The sequence below is a fragment of the Protopterus annectens genome, chromosome 12.part0 (assembly GCF_019279795.1).
Source record: "Protopterus annectens isolate FY-2018-M chromosome 12.part0, PAN1.0, whole genome shotgun sequence".
NCBI lineage: Eukaryota > Metazoa > Chordata > Ceratodontiformes > Protopteridae > Protopterus > Protopterus annectens.
This window is the reverse complement of record NC_056746.1, coordinates 313,878,758-313,892,724: the sequence shown is the minus strand read 5'-3', so window position 1 is coordinate 313,892,724 and position 13,967 is coordinate 313,878,758.

Genomic DNA, 13,967 nt, shown 5'->3' with positions numbered 1-13,967 from the left:
ATGGGGCAATGATTTTTTTTGTGGGACAGATGCCCTTTTTTTATTAAGGTGAGAGTGGGATGTTGTGGAAGGGCTGTAGGTATGTTTGGAGAGGTAGGTTGGGTAGGATAGGTTGCATTCACAGACAGACAAGACACACAACACAGCAGGCAGGGGCAGTATATGACACATGAGGGGGATAAACACCTTGGGTGGGAAGGGTGGTTGGGAATCAGAGGCCCATGAGCCTCCAAATGGATATAGTGGGACTGAGGTCCCCATCCATGGGCAGTCACCACTGCACCTTCACGGCTCCAAAGGTGGCTGTGCTGGGGGCTGGACAACAGCGGCAGCCTGCCCCTTGAGGTGCACCAGGCGGCCCTCCATTTGGCTCAGCCATCCATTCAACTCAGAGCGGATGATGCTGCATCATACCCCAGAACTTGTGGCAGGTGACAGGCTTCTCTCCACACCCAGGGGAGGATGAGCCCCGTCCCCTGAGGTGGTTCCATGCAAAGGTGATGCAGTACCAGTGGAGGAGGAAGTTCCAGGTTGGGTCCCAGATGTACTGTGGCCCGGTGTCATGGCCAGATGAGGCAGGTCAGATGGATCCATTGGGATCTGCCCTCCCAAATGTGCTATGGTGTTGAGGTTTTCCAAAATATATTGGTTAATCATGAACAAAACATTTTAAAATTAGTTATAAAGTACAGTTTTGTACCTACCATAAATGTAGATGTTCGAAGATCCACATTGCTGCAGTCCTTACATATGGGTAGTCCGCTGTCCTCGGTCGGCCCGTATACCAAAGTATTAGGCTGACGTCGGTCATGATCTGACATCAGAGCGTCAGGGTATAAAAGCGCATGACCGACGTCATATCCTCAGTCTTTTCTTGCCCCAGATGTCAGAAGGCCCTAAAAAGAAAGGCCACAGCCAAAAATAGAATACTTCCCAAAAGGCATGTACAAATAACAGCTACCACCCAAACCATACAACCATTCCAAACTACAGAGGGAAGGAGGAGGTTGGACTGCAGCAATGTGGATCTTGAACATCTACATTTATGGTAGGTACAAAACTGTACTATGTTCTTCATCTCACATTGCTGCAGTCCTTACATATGGGTAAAATCCCAAAGCAGAGGTAAAGGGAGGCTGGCAAAATCATAAAGCATTGGGAGCTGCCAAAATGCCCTGTAAGATTGCAGTGGCAAATCCAGCCCTAGATTTGGAATAAAGAGGAAGGTGGTAATGTTTAGAAAAAGTATGCACTGAACTCCAAGTAGCTGCTTCCAAAATATCTTTAGTAGCTACTCCTTAAAAGCTGTAGAAGTGGCAGTAGCCCTAGTGGAGTGAGGTCTGATTCCAGCCGGAATCTCCTTACCATGATGAGAATAACAAAAAGCAATACAAAAGCCAATCCACTTAGAAATAGTTTGTTTTGAAACAGGTTTCCCCTGAGAATCCAAAGCAAAAGAAACAAACAACTGCTGAGACTGTCTGAACCCTTTAGTCCTGCTCAAATAATAACGCAACTGCCTGTGAATATCCAAAGTGTGCAAAATTTTCCCCCCTTTATTTTGGGGATCTGCATAAAAAGTAGGCAAATGAATTGATTGGTTCAAGGCCACATTTGAAACCACTTTGGGCATAAAAGTAGGATTAGTACGCAGAGATACCCTATCCTTATGAAAAATTAGGATGGGTTCAACTGCCATAAGAGCCTGTAATTCAGAAACCCTTCTAGCAGACGTAATGGCCAACAAAAAAGCAGTCTTCCAAGACAAAAACTTTAACTCAGCAGCAGCTGCAGGTTCAAAAGGAGGTAAAGTAAGTTTTTCCAACACAAAATTGAGATCCCAGGCAGGAGTAGGAGCTCGGGATCTTATGTTCTTTGCCCTCTAAGAAATTGCTTAAACAAAGGATGAGAGAATAATGGAGGGTCACAGTCATAGTGAGCAGAAATGGCTGCAGCATGAACTTTATAGAGGAGAAAGACAAACCCTTGTCTAATAATTCTGTAAGATATTGAAGAGAAACACTTAAATCAGGCCTGGAAACATCAAAGCCCTTAGTTTTGCTCCAAATTAAAAATCTCCTCCATTTATCAGCATAAACTTTCCTTGTACTAGGCCTTCTGGCCTCCAAAATAACATTCAAAACTTGTTGTGGAAGCTGCCCTCCAGGGTCTAGAACAGAATATGCCAGGCTGTTAGATGCAGGGACTGAATCCTGACATTGAGGAAATGATTGCTCTCCTGTGACAAAAGGTGCGGAATCGAAGGCAAAGGCCATGGAGGCTAAACTCCTCAGCAGAGGGTACCAGTGCTGTCGAGGCCAATCTGGAGCTATTAGAATCATGGAGGGCTTGTCTTGTCTGACCTTCAAGAGTACCTTGGGGAGGAGAGGCAGAGGCAGAAAGGCATAGACGTGAAGTTTGCTCCAACTGAATGATAGAGCATCCACTTTCCAAGCTGTGGGATGAAACATTTTTGTGCAAAACTTTGGCAACTGGAAATTTAGTGGAGAAGCGAACAGATCTATGACTGGAGTTCCCCATATCACTGTCAATTTTTGAAATACATGAGGATCCAATTTCCACTCGTGGGGATCCACTATCTGTCTGCTCAAAACATCTGCTAAGGAGTTCTGTGCTCCTGGTAGAAACCTTGCCTGAAGATTGAGGTGTAAACTGAGAGCAGTCTCCCACAAAATCATTGCTTGCCTGCAAAGAGGGTACGAATGGGTTCCCCCTTGCTTGTTGATGTACCACATGACAGTTGTGTTGTCTGTTTGAATCAACACCTGCCCTGGGTGAAGTAAATCCTTGAAAGCCATCAATGCAAATTGGACTGCTAACATCTCCTTCAAGTTGATATGTAAATGTTGAAGTCTGGCAGGCCACGTGTCTTGAACCCATTTTCCATTGAGGTGTGCTCCCAAGCCTTGTCCGAGGCATCTGTCGTTAAAATCTGACTCACCTCTGGTCGGGTCACAGAGAGTCCCTTGTTTAGGTGACATTCCTGAGCCCACCACAAAAATTCCTTTTGAATGCAAGGTATTATTTGAATGACAGTGTCCAGATCTTGGCAGTGTTGTGTCCATACATTTTTGAGATACCATTGTAGCTTCCTCATATGCAGTTTGGCATTGGGAAGCACCAGAATACAAGATGCCATGAACCCCAAGGCTTGAAGGACTGTCCTTGCAGTCAGCCTGGACCGTAGAGACAATTGATGGAAGTAAAGAGTAAGGTTCTTTTGCTTGTCCGGGGTCAAAAAGCCATCTGGGAAGCTGTATGCAGTCTCACAGCCAGAAAGCACATTTCGTGAGAGGGTACTAGACTGGACTTTGTTTCGGTCACAGAATACCCTAGGCACCTTAACACTGCCATCACATACTGTAGATGATGAAGAAGTTCGACATTTGTCTTGAGCCAGCATCAGGCAATCGTCCAAATAAGGATAAATTTGTATTCCTCTTAACCGTGAGAAGGCTATCACTGGAGCCAGAACCTTTGTGAACACCCTGAAGCAGTAGATAAGCCAAAGGGCAATGCAGAGAATTGATAATGTAAAGTCCCAGCCCGGAGGTACCTCCTGCAACTGGGCCTGATAGGAACATGAAGATAAGCCTCTTTGAGATCCAGAGTTACCATCCAGTGATCTTTGCCCAACAGAGGTAGAAGTTGTTGCAACGTTAACATTTTGAATTTTGGAATGTCTAGGTATGTGTTGAGGATAGATAAATCCAAAATCGGCCTCCAAGTGTTTCCTTTCTTTGGTACTAGAAACAGGTGAGAATAAAATCCTAGGCCAACTTCTGACAGAGGGACCTGCTGTATAGCCCTCATTTGAAGAAGTAAAGAAATCTGCTTGTTCTACCCTTTGCTGAGGAGGAACGTCTGGCATGCCTTTGAAAGGAGGCAATGTATGGAAATAAAACTTGTAGCCTCGGTCTATAATGTCCAACACCCATTTGTCCTGGGTGACTAAAAGCCAGTTTTGCTTGAAGAGTGCCAACTTTCCTCCCAAAGGAGCTGCCAGACAGGAAGAATCTGGCAGCTGAAAATGTAGGTCATTGGGCCTGTTTACGAAAGGACTGGCCCCTGCCCTCACCTGTAGATTGTGCAGGTGAACTCCACGTTCTAGGCCTGAAAGTACTCTGAGTTCTGCCCCTACCACTTCTAGATCTACCCCTAGACTGTGAATCAGAAGAATGATAAGCCCATCCCTTAGTAGGCCAATTCCTGCTAAACTTAGGAGGCTGCACCTGCAAAAAATCTTTAACAGTCTGCATAGACTTAGCCTTGTCTTCCATTTTCTTCAAGACAGACTCCACAGAAGAACCAAACAAAACTTCAGATTGTAAAGGAGCATCCAAAATTCTAATTTTAACATGCTCTGACAAATTCTGATCCTTAAGCCAGGCGTGCCTGCGAATAACTGAACCAGTGGCAGCCACCCTGGAAGAAGCCTGTAAAGCATCGAAACCACACTGCAAAGAATGCTTACCCACCTGTTCAGAGGCATGTACCAAATCCTGTAATTCTTTACACTCTATGCCCTCTGCCAAAGCATCCACTTTAGATTTTAGTTGAGTAAGGAGTAAATTCTGATACTTCAACATATGAAACTGGCAATTCAAAGCCCTCATTGCTAAAGTGGAAGAGGTATACACTTTCTTACCCAATCTATCCAAAGCTCTAGCATCTTTATCTATAGGAACTGGATTCTTTACAACAGAAGCCCTGACACCCTTAGGTCCCTGGCTAATAGTTTCTGGGTCAGCCCTTGGACACTTATACAGATATTTATGAGCCTCAGGTACTCTGTAATACCTGTCTGGCTTAACTGGCGCAGGGGGCAGAGAGTCTGGATTAAGGGAAGCCTCGGAGGAAACGTCTTGAACAACATCCAAAACAGGAGGTATAGCCAAGGGCCTATGTTGTGGTAAAACAAAATTCCCTAAGCCTCTTTCGGGAATCTGAGAAATCCTGACCTTCCCATTTAAAATGTTCCCTCATAGAATGCAGGGTTTCTGAAAAAGAAAAATCCTCTGGAGGAGAAGCAGAAGCAGTGGAATCCTCTGCGTCTGAATCAGAATAAGGAGGAAAATCCTGAATGTCTTCAGCCAAGACTCTGAGTAATCTGAAGCCTGCTCCAAACTTTCCACCTCTGGCTCCACCCTAGGCCTCTTATCAGGGAGGGCATAGAACCTCTGATTAAAGAAATTAAATCTTCTGCCATTTTAAGCATGTGTTTTTAGGCACAGAACCTGCAGAACTAGGACTGACACCGTGGAAGGCAAACCTGGCCTGCCTTTGGAAGGAGCCTTAGAGACAGAAGGAGAAGGCCTAACCACCTTAGGCAAGGAAGGGAGAACAACAACCTGAGAGGCCCCCTCAGCCTGACCTGACTCCTGAGAGGCCACATCTTGCAAAATCAAAGCCTCCCCCTGAGACTCAACTGAAACCTCGGCTGGATCCACAGATTCCACCGTAGTTTCTAAAGAACCGGCGTCCGGAGCGACTCATCCTGCCTGGACTTTAAAGATTTGTCTTTATGCTTCTTTCATGAGGCCGGAGGATCCGACGGCATATTATAATTACACCACTTACCGAAGACAAGTCTAGCGCAATCTAACCTACGTTTAATGGTGCGCTTATTGAACCTAGCACAAAAGCGACACCCGACTCACGCCGTGCTCAGGTCCCAAACAAGGAATACAAAGAGAGTGGTAATCCCTATGCGGTATCTGTTTCCCACAAGAAATACAATTATTCACTTTTTCTGACATCCGGAATTAACTGAGGCAAGAAAAAACAAAAATATTCCCCAACGGGGTACTTAGCCCAACTTGGTTTCGGTCTGAAACTCAGAATACGAAAATTTCAGAACAGCACTTGCAAACGCTGCTTCTGCATCGGACCATGCGGCAAAAAAGACTGAGGATATGACGTCGGTCATGCGCTTTTATACCCTGATGCTCTGATGTCAGATCTTAGCGCCCATGACCGACGTCAGCCTAATACTTTGATATTCGGGCCGACCGAGGACAGCGGACTACCCATATGTAAGGACTGCAGCAATGTGAGATGAAGAACATCAACATGCATGGGTGTTCCAATTAACCCAAAACAAGAGATTTGAAACAGTTGCTTAGCAAACAGAACACATGCATAAATCGAACAACAGTAAGCACTGTAAAAGCATGCCAGTAACATTGATGGCAACAGACCACCAACAATGGTATTTGAACAAGGAATATTAATATGCAACCAATTAAATATATGAACAATAATAGAACACAAGTCCCAACATTAGGTTTTGAGGAAAACATACCCGTAGTATATGAATAATAATTAGTGATGCAGATAAGGGGTGGGGGAGAGAAAAAAGTCCATTAACAACTGTGTAGGCTTCTATTTTAAACAACAGTACTGCTCAATACTCTACAGGTCTGCCCTCACTTCACATCTACCTATGGCCCATAGCTTCTGTGGCACATACATACCTGTTATCTGTCAACCTGGAATGGTATGGGGCAGACTGTGACAAGTATGGGTACATTACTAGGGGGACTCATACATGTCAGGGTTACATATCTGACAAAGAAGGGGTACCCTGCACTGATGTTGTGTGAGTGTGCTACTGGCATACTTCACCTGGATTCCTATCTGTGTCCAAGGCTATTGGCAGGAGTCACCACTAGCTGTCACCGTGTGACACTTGAGAGACATGTATCGAGAAGAGTGCATGGTGTATGCACCTATTCTTTTTTGCAGTCATTTGCAGGCATGGGGTTGGACAGTGGAACAGTTGTATATGGTGTATTAGTATACCCTTCATAGAGCATACTACAAACATTTCTTTACCTGTAAGACCTGTGAAGAAAATATCTGTTACCACTATCTGACTGTTTCTACAAATATTCAACATTTCTTGAGTGTATATATGCACACATCTCAGTACTACTCCCTGGATTCAAACTGTGTCTGGGTGTGCAAAAAATAACAACAAAGCTATTTCTCATCACACTGAGCTACTGTCTTTTGTTTGGCTGATTTCTGCCTAATAATATGTGGGTTAGACAGTCTGATCTTGTAATCCTGAGATTTATGCATGACAGATAGTGTACTGTGTATTAAATCCTTTGAAATAATAAGATCTGGAATGCAAAGGTTAACACAAGGCAATGCAGCAGGGGACATACTATAATACATTACACATTACTATTCAGGGTTCAGATCTTAATGCTTAATATATTTCATATTTCATCTATATCTTGTTTTACAACTCCACAATCTACTGTTTTGCATAATAGCTGATTGTCAGAACAACCTCAGTTAATGCATGCTGTCAAAGCTATATTTTCTGTGAAGAACCTGTATACATTCTATTTCTACAACAACATACCAGAGTAAACACAACAGTTTGTGGTATAAGTCTTTATTTTAGTAATATGACACATTGCTTTACTACTGCATATCCTGTAGATCAATATTAGTCTGGAAAACTTTTATTTATTCAGTAGACACATAACACAGTATACCTACTGGTAGTAAACAATATACTCCTTCTTATTTATTGCACTATATACTGCAAGATAGATCTGTACTCACCAGCCTGTCGGTGCAGCCTTGATAGTCTGTTGGCATGAGCCTCCACATCGCTAGCCCTCTCTGCTGCAGCTGTAGGGGGAAAAAACAAACATTATGCATACCTGTCTATCACATACTCAGGCTAGAATTTGGTACAGCTATGGATGAGATACTTACAAACTAATGGCGCACTCTGTGCCCGAGCATCTTGGATCCACTGGGCCAAGAGCACCCCCTTCCTACGCTTTAGCTTGGAATAATGATGCCGTACCAGCTCACCAGTTCGGGGGATTCCAGTAGCACTGGTAAGATCATGTGCCAGATGGTCAGTGTCCTCTGCCTTGTACTGTGAGCCCCAGTACTGGCCCTGCAGTAGTTTGTCAACATGGTGTTCAATGAGGAGTCCAGCTTGGACTCCAGAATGCCCCAGTGCTGTGCCTAAAAGCACACTCCCTCTCTAATGCCAGACATGGTTCCTACACAGTCCTGGCTGTATTCCTGTTTGTGCGGTTTAAATAAGGCCATATTCCCACCCTTTGCTGTCATTGGACCATTTTAAAACTGTTGAGCACAGCTTAGTGGTGTGCAAATACACTTAGCTGAGCTGACTGCTGCTTAGAATTCACATCCGAGCAATGCTCAAACTGGCTGAGCAGAACTAAGCAGTGCTAAGCATTGCTCAGTTTTCATTTAAAAAAAATATCAGAATTGTAAATTAATTAATCATTACTAACATATTATTCAGTGTATATGATTTACTTTACATGACGTCCCCCTATGTGCTTTCATTACATTACCTTGAGGTGTGACTGTACTATATGGGATACTTATGTATACATGGGTGATTTCACATGTTATATGCAATGACACGTCCATTTTGAACCAGTTACACTACCCTGGTTAACAAATATCAACTACTACATAATTTAAAACATAAAACTAATCTTAACAATGCTTTCCCATGTAAAAATAAAGGGCCTGTCTTGGTACTTGAACCATGAACTGCTCCATACAAAGCCAGAACTCTACTACACTATCTCACCATTGAGGATTTTAGATATCCATTTGAATTTAGCTCCTAAGCAATTCTGAGCAGAGGGCTACAACACGCAAACCTGCTCAGCTACGCTTAAACTTTTATTTATTTATTTATTTATTTTTTTTATTTTACATTTGTTGGCTGGGCTAGTCTAGCTGGATACATGTCCATTTTCAGTAGAGGCCCAGGGAGATAAGCTCCAAGCATTAGTAAATTACAAAAAAGATTACAATAATTAAAAATGACTAAATTCAAATACAAAGAGATTAAAAATGATTTGAGAGAATCAAAATTGTTTCTATGAATAATGGCTTGCAGTCTGTGCAAGGTTTAAAATACAATATAAAAGTAAAAATTGTGTCTATGAATAATATCTCACAGTCTATGCAAAGGTTAGAAATACAATCGAGTACAAGAACACTCAAGAGTTCTAAAGTAATGATTTGTAGGTCAGAGAAAGAGAAAGAGAAAGATTGAAAAGTAGAAGAAAGAAAAAAACAAGGACTAGAATAAAGTTAGATTCTATTGATTAAAGCTGTAGAGGGGACAGAGGCCAGAAGGAAGTGGTATAGAAAGAAAAGCATTAAGGGGGAGAAAGTAGGATTTAGTCAGGTTTAGAACAGGGACAAAGCCAATGAATTTTCAGATGTTTCTTGAAGAGTGGTGTGGATGAGAGAGATATGAGTGTACTAGGAAGATTGTTCCAGATTTTACCTACAATGTTAGTAAAAAGTGAGTCCCCAGCTTTATTGTTAGATTTAATATTGGAGATTAATAGCTTATTTGCTGAGCGAAGTGTTGCAAGATTTCTATATGGGGAGATCAGGTTAGAGAGGATTGGGGTATTATTTGGGTGATAAAGAATATTATGTGAGATAACCAGTTGATTATACAGTAGATGGTTTTGTAGTTCTGACCATCCGAGTTGTTTAAGGTTGTGACAGTGGTGGGTTCTGAAGGGGGTGGCAGTGACAAATCTAGCTATGTTATTATAGCTAGTTTCAAGCTTGCTTAGATTGTGTTTTGATAGATTGATGTATATGACAGAAGCATAGAATAGGGTAGAAGTTAGGTGAGCCTGGGCAATGGAGGTTCTAGCTAGTGGTGTGAGGAAGGGTTTGATTCTATACAGGGAGCCTAGTTTTTTATTGACAGTCTGTATAGTATTGTTGATATGATCATCGAAGCTGAGGTTATTATCTATGGTTATGCCCAGTAGACGTGTGGTAGTGTCAGGGGAAATAGTAGTTCCGTTGTTAGAGGTAATTGTGAAGTGGAACTCTGGTGACTTTTGGGTGGGAGCAAAAAGTAACAATTTTGTTTTTTTAGGGTTTAGGAGGAGGCAATGATGGGTGAACCAATTTTCAACAGTGTTAAATACTGTTTGAGTAAGGGTCTGAAGAGAGATTGATGACTTAGCAGTACACATTAAAGTACAATCATCGGCGTATTGTATGCATGTGGCTTGAGGAACAACAGTATTTAGATCATTAATAAAAATGGAAAATAGAAGAGGGCCTAGGACAGAGCCTTGAGGGACTCCACTGTTTACTGGGAGGGGTGTGGAGAGATTATTATCCCAGAGCACTGCTTGTTGTCTATTTTTTAGATAGGATGTAAACCAAAGTATTGCTTGTGGGTCAAGAGATTGGGCTTTTAGCATATTGATTAGTAAGTCGTGGTTAACCATATCAAAGGTTTTTGATAGGTCATTGAATAGTGCAGAAGATAGAAAGTTATTATTTTGATTCTTGTTTATACAGTCAGTAAAAGATAGAAGGACGGTAGTTGTACTATGAAAGGGCCTAAAGCCGTGCTGACAGTTGGCAAGAAAATTATTGTGGAGCAGGTATTGAAGTAGTTGATGGCGAATACATTTTTCCATTATTTTGGCCAATGGAGAGAGTAACGCAATTGGTCGGAAGTTGGAGATATCAGTGGATTTGCCTCCTTTATGTAAGGGGATTATATGGGAGACTTTCCATATGAATGGGATGTTACCTTCTATGATTGTTCGGTTTATAAGGATGGATATGGGATAAGCTATGACTTTGAAAGCTACTTGAAGGTATTCTGCTGGCAGGTGGTCGGCAGAAGGGGTGCAAGGTTTGAGGTTTTGAAGAAGTTTGCAGATAAAGGATGTTGGTACAGGTTGTATATAGAAGGAAGGCACTGAACTGTTTGTGTTTTGTAAAGTGCTGGGGGAAATGGGAGATATTGTCTTTGCAAGAGTTTGTATAGTTTCTGTGAAGTAATTATTAAAGGCATCCACTATTTGCAAAGGGTTATTATGGGGAACTAAAGATGGGGCTGGAGTTTTGGTATGTCCTGGTTGGAGAAGTTTATTAATGCCTGACCAAAACATTTGAGGGTTTTTTGGGTGTGATTGTTGAAGGTGGAAATAACAGTTTTTCTTGTCTAAGATAATGTTATTTTTGGTTGCATTTCTTAGCTGTTTAAAGTACAGGTGGTCTGCAATGCTCTTAGAGGCTCTCCATCTGGCCCATATTTTGTTCCGTAGGATAATTTTTTCCTTTGTTTGTTTTGTGAGCCATGGGGCTGTTTTAATCCTAACTCGGGAAGAGCGAAGGGGGGCATGGAGATCTAGGATTTGTAGGAATTTAGTATTAAAGTAAGAAAGTGCTTCATCCAGTTTGAGTTGCTTCAGAGGTGACCAGTTAAAGGCCTTTAGTTTGTTCTGAAAGCTCTCTGCTTTAAAGTGTTTTATGGAATGATAGGTTATAAAAGTGTTATTAATAGGGGTATGAGCCTTTTGCTTTGTTATGTAGGTAAGAACATGGTCACTAAGGTCATCTGGAAGTGTTCCTGAAGTATAGGTTTCAGGATGACTATTTATAAGTATCCAGTCAAGAGTGGCTTCTCTACTACTAGGTTTGTGGATTCTTGTGGGGGTGTTTATTATTTGAGTGAAACCATAAAGATTAATGTGAGTGTTAGGATTAGGAGAGTTACAGGTAGTCCAGTCAATGTTAAAATCGCCTAGTACAATAGTTTCTTGAGGTAGTAGGGTGGAAAGGCTACTAAGAATATTTTCAAGAGTGATAATATTATTTCCTGGAGGAATGTAGGTGCAGATTATATAAATAGATTTAGATTTATTAAGTTGGAGTTTAACGGTAAGGGTTTCTGCATTGGTATTTGAGGGTAGTAACACATTAAAGGATGAAACTAGAAGTTCAGATTTATACAAGATAGCTACACCTCCACCCTTCTTGGTTGTACGGTCACATTTTAGGATGTTATATCCAGGTGCGGCTATTTCTAGGTCATGAGTAGAGGGTTTCAACCATGTTTCAGTAAGGCAAAGGATATCAAATGCATGCACTTGTAAGAGAGCATGCAGTTGAGTAAGTTTGTTGTTAATGCTACGGATATTGAGTTGAGCTATTCTAAGAGAGTTACCTAGTTTTATAGAGGTAGAGACACTATTAGTTGTTTTTTTGTGGGTTATAGTAAATTGGAGGGTTTGGGTCTGGATTAGGATGAATATCGCCATCTAATAGAAGTTGAGTGGGATGTTTTAGTAACGTTTTTATACTTTTAAGGTACTTGGGTGGGCTTATCTTACTGGAGAAGTAAGTAACATGGGAAGATCTATGGAACCTTGGGAGTAGGTAAACTGAAGTAGAGGTTATATTGCTATGGGAGAAGAAGCTGAGCTGTGTGATTGGTAATGTTTGTTAATGGAAGGTTCATTATTAACTAAAGAGAAGTGTTCGTAGAAGGTTAGAGCATAGGGTAAAGTTAGGAATATTAATGAAGTAATAAGAAGATAGTTTTTAAGGGTATAGTTATGTAAGAAGGTCATTTGTGATAGTGAGGTTAAGAGGTTATGTAAAGAGTTAGACAAAGTAAAGATAAGAGCTACTGTATGGTAGAATAGATGAGAGGTGACTTATGGGAGGGGTAGCAGGGAAGTAGAGGGATGAAATGAACTATTGTAGTAGGGTGGGGTTGGTTATGGAGAGAATTGGAGAAGGGGTGGAGTTGATAAGTAGTAGTGTAAGGTGATAGGATGAGTAGTTAAGTGGGTGTGTTTAGAGATGTTTAAGTGTAACAGCACAGGGGGTGGGTGGGAATTGGGGGTAGGGTAGGGGAGCGGAGTGAGCCTGTACGGCGAACAGAGCAGGTCAGACCAAGTGGTGGAGGATTCAGAAGAGACAATCAGTAAACGGCAAAGAGAAGGAGATGGAGTAGCAGGTAAGTAGCTTCTAGTAGAGCAGGTATGGTGTAGGAAAGAGGATAGTGAAGCAGGGAAGCTAGAAGTAAATATAGTCTATAGTAGGTAGAGGATGATGATAACGATAAGAAAAGAAGGAATCACCACAGGATAAAACTCCGTCTTCTGGTTAAAACATCTTTATTGGAAATGAGGAATGATCAGATACAATTAAAAGTAAAAAATACACATCTTTTATATAAAGTTTTGGCGGGCAAATGAAACAGTAATAAAAGCAATAAATCAATTAGCACACTTATTAAGCAATCAAGCTCTTAAAGTGATTACATTCTGAAAATGTTGAAGTTCCTAACCTACTAAAGGTTCTCAATGTGTTTAATATTTAAATAACTTTTTAGGAACATAGTATGCATTGATTACCACATGATTCTAAAAGATATCTGTGACTTATGTTAACAATACATAAGATAGTGGAATGGTGCTGACAGGTAAACAATACGTTTCTGTATGTCAGTTCGAAACACAGTATTGCTGCTTACTTATTTCTAACTGATGCAATTCTCTAATGTAGTATAGCGCATCTTTTAATTCATCATAATTCCTTAACAATTAATTTAAAACTGATTTAAGAACTGATTTAAAAATCTGATTTGAAAAATTTTTGTTAACTATTAAGTTTTAAAGCTGTTTTGGTGCAAAATAGATATGATTAAAAGAACACTCAAAAGAACATTTAAAGAATATTAAGCATTCCATAACATAGTTTTGATTACTTCTTATAGTGCACAATAGCAATAAGCCATGCGCAACTTAAATAACAATATATCATGCACTACTATTTGATACAAGAGACTTGAACAAGTTAAATATGCAGGAATTGTAAAGGGTGTCTAATATGTAACTGGTGAAATAAGATGACAGAACTGAAACTATCATGAAAAAACAACTAAGGAGGTCACTATGGGAATAAAAAACACATTTTTACAGCAAAAAACAGCAAGTAACAGAAGAAGCAAATTGATATACTTAATCATATCGCCCGATGGTCATACTATAATCAATAAAATGTATACATTTCTGTATTGTTTTTCAAAATAAATAAATAAATGAATAGATTAGTAAATTGAATGATAAAAATACCAC